The following is an 11,641-nucleotide window of genomic DNA, read 5'->3' as shown; positions in this document are numbered from 1 at the left end:
GGTGTCTAGGAAGCCTCCTTCCCAGAAGCAAAGGAGGGAGGAGAGAGCTGGTCCGTGGTCTTTGGTGCCTGAAAGCGCTCAGATTTCTGTCTTAGGAAGGACTTATAGAACGTGCTGGGACTGAGCCAGGCAAAGGGTGTTTCTAGCAAGGGTTCTCTCAGCTCTTGCATAATAATACTACGTTTCAAAAACTCTCTGAGGACATCAGTGGCTCTGTCGCCCGCCCGTCTCCAGGCATATGTTGACTACAGATTGAGGCAGCAGCATGGTGGGGGGAAGCGGGGGACGGGAGGAAGCGGTATGTGAGCAGCATTCTGACAGGGACATAGAAAGAGCCCTCCCTGCCAGAGGACCCAGGAGGCAAGACAGACACCAGAAAGGGGGGCGGAGGGTGGGCTCCGGGCCACGCAGACCCGGGGAGGTTCCTGGCTCCATCCTCTAAGAGCAGAGAGTACCCTCAGGCAGCTCCCTTGCCTCTCTACTCCTCGTCTCCTCCGTCACACGGGGAGCAGTGAGTCTTTCATGTGTTGTGGGGTGAGAAGCCCTGGCTTGCTAACTGAACGGCGCTGGAGGTCCCTGGACCTCCTGGAGCCCCGCCTCTTCTTTTATTGCCAAGTTAGAAACATCCCGTCAGCTAGCCCTGCACTGACGGTGACCCCAGAGGATGCTGTGTTACACCATGTCCTCTGGCTTGTCTTAGGGACACCCACCAGGTTGGGCAGATGAGGGTACCCTGCGTGCAGCCCATGACCCTGGGTGAGGTGTGGCACACGGGTTGGAGGTCTGACTGCCCAGGTTCCAGTCCCAGCCGTGGACTCATTTGCTGCACACCCATGAGTACTCAGTCCCCCTGGACCTGGGTTTCCGTATCTGCAAAAGGAGATGGATAGGCTATTGAATCTCTGTGAGTGCAATGCTATCCTGATACACACGGGGTCGCCATGAGTCAGAACCGATTCCATAGCAACTACTCTTTTAGATGATAATAGTATGTATTTAGATATGCTGCAAACACACCCCAGAATATAGCAGAGATGTTGTTGTGAATGTGAGGTGCGGACCCTCATCCGACAGGGTGAAACACCGCCCGACCCTGTGCTGCCCATAAAAGGACAGTTATCCTTGAGTCCCTGTGGTGGTCACCGTGTCCATCCATCTCCTGTTTTTCCCGGCCCCTCTACTCTATCAAGGATGACGTTCTATTCCAGGGACTGGTCTCTCCTGTAACACGTCCAAAGTGCAAGGGACGAAGTCTCACCATGTTCACTTCTGAGGAGCTTTCTGGCTGACCTCCTTCCAAGACAGACTTGTTTGTTCTTATGATGGTCCACGATCTAGTCAATATCATTCACGATGCCAGACCGCAAAGGCACCAGTTCTTCATCGGTCTTCCTTATTCACGGTCCAGCTCGCACAGGCACATGAGGGGACTGAAAATACCATTACATGTAAGGTGCGGTTTGCAAGCACCTTATATATATAATATTTTAATACCATCATGATATAATTTAAAATATATAATATAATAGATAGATAATGATATCATTTGAGATATAATGTGTGGGTATATATAAATGTAATATCATATAACAACTATACTGCAATAGTACAATAGTGGTAGGTTAAGCAAGTTAAGACATGCGACACACTGAAAACCCTTAACACCGGACACAGGTTTCACATGTTACATGTTACTGCACACAGGTTTTAAAGCGTGTGTCATTCATGGTCCATCGCTGCCGTGAATTGGCATTGTATCGGTGGAGTCTAACAACAACAGGCCGCTCTGTGCTAGGTGTGCTAAGGGCCGTGATAAAGCAGCAACGAGGGAAGATCAAGGTCTTCACCTTTCAAAATCTCACGTCCCACTGAGGTCCTTAGGGACAGGAAGTGCTGTTCGAAGCGCTTGCTGAGGAGTCACTGTTGACCCTTGGGTACCAAGCGATGCTAAAGCAAGCAAACAGTGGTTGTCACGTTGAGTCCCATGCACAGTCACCCATGCCAGCGTGGACCAGTGCTCCACAGGGTTGTCAATGGCCCATCCGTCGGATCGCCACACTTTTCTTTGGAGGCACATCTGGGCGGACTCAAACATCCAATCTGAACACACGGACCGAGCACCACCCCGAGAGTCCCCAACCGATCCCAGTCATCTCTCTTCAACAGATGAGGAAACTGAGGCACGGAAGGTTAAATAACTTGCTGGAGTTGTAAGATGCGGGGCTGGGAATTAAACCCAGGGAATGGAGTGTCTGCCTTCTCCTCTGCACCCCTCGCCGCTCCCCTTCTTTTCAGATGATGCCAGGCATGCTGCGCAGACTGCGTGGTGCCCTGCTTTTCCACGTAACTGTGTCAGGGATAGTCCCCATAGTTTCTGTAATCACCGTTTGTGGCGGCCACATGGAGGGAAGGTGGGGGGCAGAGTCTCCCGTCTAGAGTGCGAGGGAGAAAGGTGGGGGGTGTTCTTTGTGGTTGCCAGAAAGGGTTTGTGGGCATGAGACAGAGGAGGACAGCCGAGATAAGGGCCCGGACCCTGCTGGCCTGTGTGACTCTTATTCTCTGTCCCTCTTTGGTCTACAATGGAGGTCTGTCTTCCCAGCTCCCATCCAGGGCTTCCTGGGTGGAGGCCTGAGGGCTACCCGCCCACACCATTGGCTCTGCCGGAGCCACATCTTATTGTCCGAGGTCATTGCCTAGCCCCAAGGGATGGCAGGAGCATTTCCAGAGAAGATTCCTGAGGCTTCAGGCCTCTGCCTGCCTCCCCACTTCTTCCCCAAGCACCCCCTGGCCTCTCCTGAACTTCAGGGGAGTCAGGCAATGGCAAGGACACAACCCCTTCCTGAACACTGATTCCTACGGAGAACATTACATCTTTCAGGTGAGGACCTGGGGCCCTGGGGAGGGCTGGCGGCTGGCTCTGGGTCACCTGCCTAGTCAGTGGCAGGGTGGACATCACAACGTTGCCGTTTGTGTAGTAGGCAGAGGGTGGTGGCCAGACAAGAGTAAGCCCATGTTGCAGATGGGCACATCCAGGGCAAGAAATTGAGTTAAACGATTTCTGCCTCCAGGCCACCAGATGCCCAGTGAATCCAGGATGGGACTTCAGTCTCGGGATCTCCTGATCTAGGCAGGGGCCGTCTGACTCTACCCTAGTCCCAGAGGTTCAGTTTCAAAGATTGCGGGGATCTCACAACACCTGGTTAAACCTGTGCAGGGCCTCACAGTCCCCAGACAGATTCCTGGCCGGCATTTAGTGGCATGCTAGGGAGGAACCATAGAAATCCAGGCGTGATGTTTCTTTCCTGGTGGTTGGAGTGGTTTCCATTCAGGTCGGGGAAACACACACACACACACACACACACACAGCGTTTAACCAGTGCACCACAGGGGACTTGGGCAGAGGACGTAACCGCATGTGGCAAGACCTGGGAGAGCCGTGTGCACTGCAGTTGTAAAGAAAGCTTCATGGAAGAAAGCTGGACCTGAAGAAGCAGGGGCGAGTAAATCCACCTTGGAAGGCTGTCGGGATGGCAGGAGGGTAGGGCACCCGCTTGAGCAGCGGCACTGAAGTTACGCTGAGGTAGCAGGCACCAGGTACAAAGTGAAGCCGATGTGACAGGGGAGAGACATTATTTGAGAGGACGAAATGACCTTGGAGAAGAAACAGTGCGGCCAGACTGTGGAGGGGCTTGAAAGACCAAGGGAAGTCTTTGGGTTGTACTCGGCATTGGCGCCTCCCATCACCCTTCCTTCCTCTGTGGCAGACATCAGTAAACGATCACCAAACTCTCCCTTCTGAGCCACATGCAGCCTCGGGGTCCTGTTCAACACAGAATTCCAGGTAGCCCCTCCCTGTGCATTGCAGCTGGCACATTCGAGGAAACAGCTGCTATGGGATTGTGGTAGTTACATAATCTGGTGTTAATTTCAGATTATTAAGAGTGAAGGGGTAGAGTTTAGCCTGTCAATCAGGTCGCAGCTTGATGACCTCATTTGGAGGTGCTACGGAGATAAAAAGTTCGCTGGAGGCGGGACACATGCTCATTCCCTGGGAGACATTGCAGCTGACAAGACACATGGAGCTAGGCTAGTGCCCTGAGCTGGAGGAACCACGTGGAGACCCAGGCCAGCGTGGAGACCCACGCCACCGCTGAGATGCTTACAATGCCACTGGATCCACAAAACTTTCCACCCACTGGCCTGTGATCTTCCTGCATTTGGTGTCATTGCATGTGTTTCGTGAGTCTGAAGAGGAATGTATACACTGGTATCGGACATATGGGCTAATATCAGACTTATGGACTTGATCTGGACTGGTCTGGGATGTTTTCTCAATGTAGAATTGTTCTCGTATATAAAACTCTTTCTTATACACATATGAGTGTCTCTGGATTTGTTTCTCTAGTCTACCCTGACTAACACAGGGATATTGGGAGCCAGTGTAGGTTCCTGAGCAGGAGAATCAGTGTCAGAAAGGGCTTTGTATTCCTGGAGCCTCGGTGGACAGCTTGCCTTAATCTCCATCAACCTGTAGTAGCTAATGCAGTAGGGGGTGGTCCCTCTGAAGACCACAGAGCAGTAGGGCCTCAGCTGTCACCCTTATGAGCCCCCTAGCCCGGGTCTACTCCCCTGGTGAGAGCACTCAGCTTTTCTTATCACAGAAGCTGGGCACACAGAGATGCAGTCACAGCACTTGGGTGAAATTGAATTCTGAGCGAGGACCTGGCTGGCTTCGCCCCCCTCCGCTGGCATCCCCACAGAGAGAGAGAGGAGGCCAGGGCTGGGTGGGCACCGGGACCCAGACCCAGATTCTAATTTAGTGAGTTTAAACGCACCTTTAAAATGCATAGAGGTCGAACAATCTCATCTGTCATGGTTTTCAGGGAGAGAGGGCTCCATCCATCCACTACAGAGAAGTGTGTGTGTGTGTGTGTGTGTGTGTCTTCTTCTTATTTCCCAAAACTAAGTATTGATTCTCAGAAACGGTAAACAGGCCGGAAGAATGCTCTCAGGTGTCTCACCCCAGATTTCAACCATAGAGAGATGTCTCAGGTGGCCTTCGGTTCTGCTTCAGCTGATCATTGCTGGTGTGTGTGCGTGTGTGCCTGCGTGTGTCAGGGTGGTGAGAGGCACAGGGATTAGAAAGATGGAGACTTGACAGGGAATTATCCCGCCTTGTGCTATCCTGCTGTGTACGAGTAGAGGCTGGTGGGTGGGTACGGACTCGGGGGATAGCCCCTCTTGTCTGACCCCTGACTGCCTATCCCACCTCCACCTCCCACTGTTCTCCACAGCCGAGGAGACTTGCTGGTAACTCGGTTCCCTGGTGAGCCTTGGTGCGTGAGCAGCTGAGAGAGCTGTGTATTTCCTTTTAATGTCGTTGGGGGTTCAATTTACCCAATGGCACCCTAGTAAATAAATGAGAAAACCGAAGCTCTGACAGGGAAATATGGCGATTTCCTCCTCTATTCCTGAGTAATATCTCAGAACTTTTGTGACTCACGAGGGCCTGTAGTGTTTGGTGAAAGAGAGGGAGACAAGAGAAGAGGGTGGGGGGAGGAAGCCACCACGCTTCATATATATTTGTCAACAGCTTTTCAGCAAGTGGAGAATATTGTGTATCATGTGGTCCCCTGTGCCCATGATAGGCTTCCCCGCTGCCCAGGTCTGAACCCAGAGAAGTGTAGCCTGTGTCACTGTATCTCCGTAAAGGGGGCTGTTTTCTGGTGCCCAGAACCCATTCCCCACCCAATCTCCTGACAAGAATCTCCCAGGCCTCCCAGAGCTGCATGTCAGGGTGGGGGGTTGCTACACCCCAAAAATCATTCCGACGCTCCACCTGGAAACACAGCCGCAGTGAAGGGAGGAGAGGGGGAGGCAAATGCAGCCGAAGCCGTCCCCGGAGATGAGGCAGGAGGAGGCGGCAAGGCCAGGGAGGTGAGAACAACTGCTAGGGATTCATGACTCATGTAGCTGGGGGAGCCTCGGTGGCGCAGTGCGTTCTTTGTTGGGCTGCTAAGCCCAAGGTCAGCAGTTCAAAACCACCAACTGCTGCATGGGAGAAAGAGGAGGCTACCGTCTTGGAAAGCCACAGGGGCGGGCAGTTCTGCAGGACCTGCCCTATGGGGTCACTGTGCGTGGGACTTGAGGGCAGTGAGTTTGGTTGGGGTTTGGAAGACTTGACTGAGGCCCCACCTTGTGTTACGCCTGAGGAGAGAGAAGCACCACAGGACGGTGGCAAGGCAAGGCGAGCGCCATGGTTAGGCGAACTGAAGGTTTCAACCGCCCAGCGGCTCTGCTGGGGTAAGACCTGGAGATTACCCCACCCCACCCCACCCAAGAGATGCCAACCCAAAGCAAACCTATTGCGGTCCAATGGCACCGACTCATGGTGATGACCCTTTCGGGGAGAGCGTCCCCAGAGGGTCTCCAGAATGTACTGGTGATTAGAAGCAGACTACCACAGCGTTCTCCCTCGGAGTGGCTGCTGGGTTCAACTGCTCAACTTTTGGTGTGTAGCCAAATGTTTAAACCACGGAACCACCAGATTCATGGTGATTCCAGCCTAGAAAACCCTTCGGGGCTATTCCAGCCGGTCACAAGGGACGGCTGGGAGCCTGCATTAATTCCGCAGCCCCTGACAGTAGTGCAATCAGGATGGCACTACAGCTACGGAGCGGCCGCCTCCGAAGCTCCGGCACTGTGCCAAGCTTGGGATTTCAACTTGAGTTGCCGTGCCCTTGCCTCGGGAGTTTATAGTTTGGTGGAAGAGGGGTCACCTGGGTGAGCTACACCCCCTCCCCCCAAAGCAAGGAATGTCTTAGTCTAGGAGGACAGTCGGGCATGCCAGGCTGGGGGATTCTGATCATTTTGAAATTCAGGTTCTGATGGATGTTGAAATCCTCAATTCATTCCCTTTGAGGGGCTGAGGGCCAAGGTGATGGGGAACTCTTACAACGTGGGTGTTTATAGGAGAATCTGCCAATTTTAGCAACAGTGGGGTGGCCAGAGGGAGGGGGGTGGAGCCGGGTTGGAGAAACCTGTCAGGGAGGGGCATGGCGGGGTTCTGGGAGAGGCAGGGAGCCGGGACAGTGACATCTCCCGCTGGGGTGGCAAAGGAAGATGGTCCTGGGTAGGCCGATGAGTTGGGGGATCCCTGGACTGCAGGCTGCAGCAGTTTGGGGAAGCTGGGTGCTTGGGTCCCTGGTGCCCCATTCCACATCATGAAAGGAATCCATGAAGGCAGTCAAGAATTCTCGCTGCAGGAGCCCTGGTGGCGAAATGGGCCGGGCCTGCTAACTCCAACCTAGCAGCCCTTCTGCGGGAGAAAGACCAGAGTCTCTGCTCCCCCCAAAGATGTATAGTCGCACACACTCCCCGGGAGTAGTTCTACTCATTCAAAATCCAAACTCCCGGCCATTGAGTCAATGCCGATGCACAGCGACCCTACAGGGCCGGGGAGCTCCGCCCTGTGCGGTTCTGAGACGGTCACTGTTTGCAGGAGCAGAGGGCCCTGCCTTTCTCCCGAGGAGTGGCCGGTGGTTTCAAACACAGTAACCCCTATGCCAGGGTCGCTATTCGCCGGAATGGGTTTCATATGGGGCAGTCTGGGGATTTGCCTCCCAGGGGGTAGAGAAGGAATCCCTGAGGAAGGCAGGGGACAGACAGGAGGATGGTGGGGAGGTGGCTGTCCCTGGTTGGCAGGCCCGGGTGGAGGGGCCAGGGAAAGGAAGAGAAAAGTTGAAGGGAGCCGTTGGGTGCTGGCTGCGTCCCGGGTGCGGAGTGGGATTCCTGGAGGTTCCACAGCAGGACTTGGCTCCATCGGGTTTCCAAGGGGTGTGCTCCTTCTGCCGTAGATCTCCAGGCCTTTCTTCTGAGGCTCATAGGCTAGTAGCTGAGCACTTAGCCATGTGTGCCACCCAGGGGCTCCTCTCTGGTCCACAGGAGAAGTTGAAAGCCCCGTGGTCCTCAGAGTGAGTGCAGCCTTGGACCAACCTCATCCGCCCCACCAGGAAAAGTGCTAAGAGTTCATTCAAATTCTTGGGCTCAAGCAGACTCTGGGTTTGGGCAAGACCCCCAGGGCGTTCCGTAGCTCTTCCTGGCCCCAGCTCCAAGCTCCCAGTCTGGCTCCCAGTTCAGGCACGCCCTGAACACATCGCTTTCACCGAGCTGGCTGTTTGTTGACCAGTCCGTTCGGCTCCCAGCCGCCGCCCACGTGACAGAGATGAATCTTCCCACGGCGTTTCCTAGGCCAGGATCCTCAGCGGGGCAGGTGATCATGCCTTTTCTTCTACAAGGGGACCTTTCGAACCACTGTCCTTTCGGTCAGTGGCCAATCCCCTAACCGCTGTGCCATCCAGGGCCTCAGGGGCAGTTTGGGTGTCCATCACTGCTATCTAATTCCAGAACCGTCTCTTCTCCAAACACAGAAACTCCATGCCCACTTGTCGCCACTCCACTTCCCTCGGCCCCAGCCTCTAGACGCCACGCATCTGCTTTCTGTCTCTACAGACTGGACTCTTCTGGGCATTTCCTATCACCGAGCCCTGCACACCGGGGCTTCCGTGCTTTCTTTGAAGCCTAGTGTAACGTTTGCCGAGCTCCCTGCGGTTGGCGTCGGAGCACTTCTTGTTGCAGCTAGATAATACTCCGCCGCGTGGCTCTGTCACGTTTTGTTTATCCCTTCATCTGTTGATGGACGATTGCTTTTCCCTTCTGGCTATTGTGAGTCATGCTATAATGGACAGCTGTGGACACACTTTCGTGTGGAATTATGTTTTCAATTCTCTCGGGTTTGCGTGTAGGGGCGGGGAGGCTGGGCCGTGTTGCCAGGAGCGCTCTGCTCTGCCAACAAGTTGATTCTGACTCGGAGTGGCTCTCTGTAGCCTTTTATGAGGCCCGGGGAGTGGGTGGGGGGCGGCTTTGGGTAAGAGCTGGCCTTCAAATGAAAAGACTGGCAGTTCGAACCCACCCGTCGCTCCCCAGGAGAAAGATGGGGCTGGCTGCTCCGGCAAAGATTCTGGCCTGGAAACACACTCTCTCTCTCAGGCCGCTATCAGTGGGAGTCAATCAGTTGGCAGCTGTTTCTTTGGCGGGTCATGAAGCGCCCCCTGGTGGGGGCACAACAGTGAAGTGTATGGCCACTGACCGGAAGGAGGACAGCTTGAGTCCAGCTTGCAGAGCGGCTCTGTGGCAGAAAGGCTAGATGGTCTGTTCCTATCTATGTCAGCCAAGAAAACCCCGTGGACCCGTTCAACTCTGTCACCAAGAAAACCCCAGGAGACAGGCAGTGCTGCTGCCCTGGCACCCAGGAGGCTCCCAGAATCGGGCTTTGCCCAGTGGCCCCCAACAGCATGGGACCTCGCAGATTAACTTGTGGAGGAACCACTCGACTCTTTTCTGGATGGCTGTACCATCCTCCATTCCCATCAGCCGTGCAGAAGGCTCACAGCAGTGCTCCTCCTCGCCAGTCACGGCTCTCTCTCCCCACCACCGGGCCCAGTCCAACACAAAGTGTCCCTGTAACAGCGAACAGAACGGCCCCTGTGGGCATAGCCACGCCTTTCTCCCGCAGAGCACCGGTACTGGCCTCGTGGATAGCAGTCCCACAGGGAACCACTGCCCTCCCAGGACTGGTTAGTGTGAACCGGTACTCTGTGTGAACTGCCACTCTGGTTAGTGTGAACCGGTACCTCCCCACGGTTTGGCTGGACAGCTCCCGGATTGCTAGTCTTGCCGGAGGCCCTTGGAATTCTGGGCTGAGTCTCCATGGTCCTACCTGCTACGTCTCCAATCGTTTTAGTGCCTCTCGGAGGTCTGCAGGCCTATGCCGCTTCCCAAGCCTGGCCCCATGCCCTGACAGCTCTGTGTGATCCAAACAGGCCTTTCGCTGCTACTTTCCAAGAGAGGGGCTGACGTTAGTGAGGGTAAACCAACCACCCGAGAGGGCTCACAAACAGGAGGAAGCAAGAAGCCCCCAAACCATTGCCTGGGAGCAGGTGTGGGCAATATCAGGCCTGAGGGCCGTAGCAACTACCTTCAACTCATCTTAACTCACGGTCACCAAGCCAAGATGGAAACCCTTTATGGGAACAGAAAGCCTCATCGTTCCTCTGTGGAGGGGCTCCTGCATCACCAGGGCTCCTGGGAGGACCGTAGAAGGCCCACAAAGTCATTAATAGCAGCTACATCAACATGCCTCACCAAACAGAAGCAGTTCCGGCCCTCACATGAGCGCCGAGTTAATTAAATGGTGGACCATTATGGCCTGTGAATGATGCAATTAATATCCAAATGGCCCTTGGCAGACAAAAGGTTCCCCATCCCGGACTTAGCATCCGACTCCTGGTAGCCTGTGTGTGAGAGGAGATCTGCTGCACCGGGGTCTCTTGGCTGGAATCTTTATAAAAATAGGGAGCAGATGACCAGGCTCTGCTTCCACAGTCCTGCTGGCTGGGTTCAAACTGCCCGCTTTGGGGTTGGTGGTCAGCACAAACTGTCGGGAACAACCCCAGCACCTGTGGAAGAGGAAAAAGTGGGGCTGGAACCTCTGTCCACCAACCTGGCTGCCCATCTGCCGGCTGGAGAGCCCTCTGGGTGCCTGTCCTCACCACGAGCCCACCCCAGGCGACACAGGGTATTTGCAAACTGGCATTGGAAAGCCAGCAGGCGGGCTGCTTGCCCGCGCCTCCCCCGGCCTGCTCTCTCACAGCCATAAGATATATATAGCACCAACGGAGAAATGAATCGCGTGTTTGTCTGCAGCCCTTTTCTGCAGATCCATCACCGAGCAGCGCTGGGTGCAGATTTTTGCAAACAGCTTGAGATTGCTGAATTAATTAGAATAAAATTAATCAAAACACCCACCACAAAGCAACCTGAGCGTGTGGAGTGTGACTTGGGTGAGGGAGAAGCCACAGCAGAGAGGAGGTACGCTCGGTGACACTGGCTTTCTGCCCAGAGCCCACGGGGCAGGCGGGGCTCAGGGCAGGGCCTGCTGCCGCCACCGGTGCCCCAGCTCCTGCTCCTGCGCTCCATCTGAGGCTTGCATTCCACGGGGCTAACTTTGGGCCCTGCTGGGTGTGTGGGATTCAGCCTTCAAGGAGGGCATGAGTACGAGGGAGGTGAAAGGTGGGTCCAGGGAGGGGGAGTCCTTGAAAGGTATAAGGGGCAGTGGCCGGGCTATTGCAACCGATTCAGGAGACACGGAGTCTCTGGAACATCATTGGTCCAGTGTCCCTGGAGGGATGCCTTTACTTCCTTCACCTGGTTCAGTCCCTCGATGTTGAATAACATTGTCTGGTGTTGACAGCACAGACCCCGGGCCCGTCTGGGTTCAAAGCTTGGCTCTGCTCCTTACTAGCTCGCTGGTGCCCCGAACGCACTTGCTCACTATGCGTTCTTGTGGTTTTCTCATCCGTCAAGTGGAGCTAATGATCGCGCCAACGTTTGTGGGAAGCAGAGGATGGGAAAAGAGTGTATATGGATGAATCCTTTATTCTCATATATTAAGAAGCCTGGCAGGCTGGGTTTCTTGGGGTGGAGGGAAACCTTCACCCTTGTGAGTTGGAGGTGGGTCTCAATCACATTCTTATAATTAATATGGTCCCCCATGGTATCCTCCCATAAGAGTGCTGCCTTA

This window comes from Echinops telfairi, unplaced genomic scaffold, assembly GCF_000313985.2.
Source record: "Echinops telfairi isolate 266 unplaced genomic scaffold, ASM31398v2 ScPeMD7_3533;HRSCAF=4204_1, whole genome shotgun sequence".
Lineage (NCBI taxonomy): Eukaryota > Metazoa > Chordata > Mammalia > Afrosoricida > Tenrecidae > Echinops > Echinops telfairi.
This window is presented reverse-complemented; position numbering follows the sequence as displayed.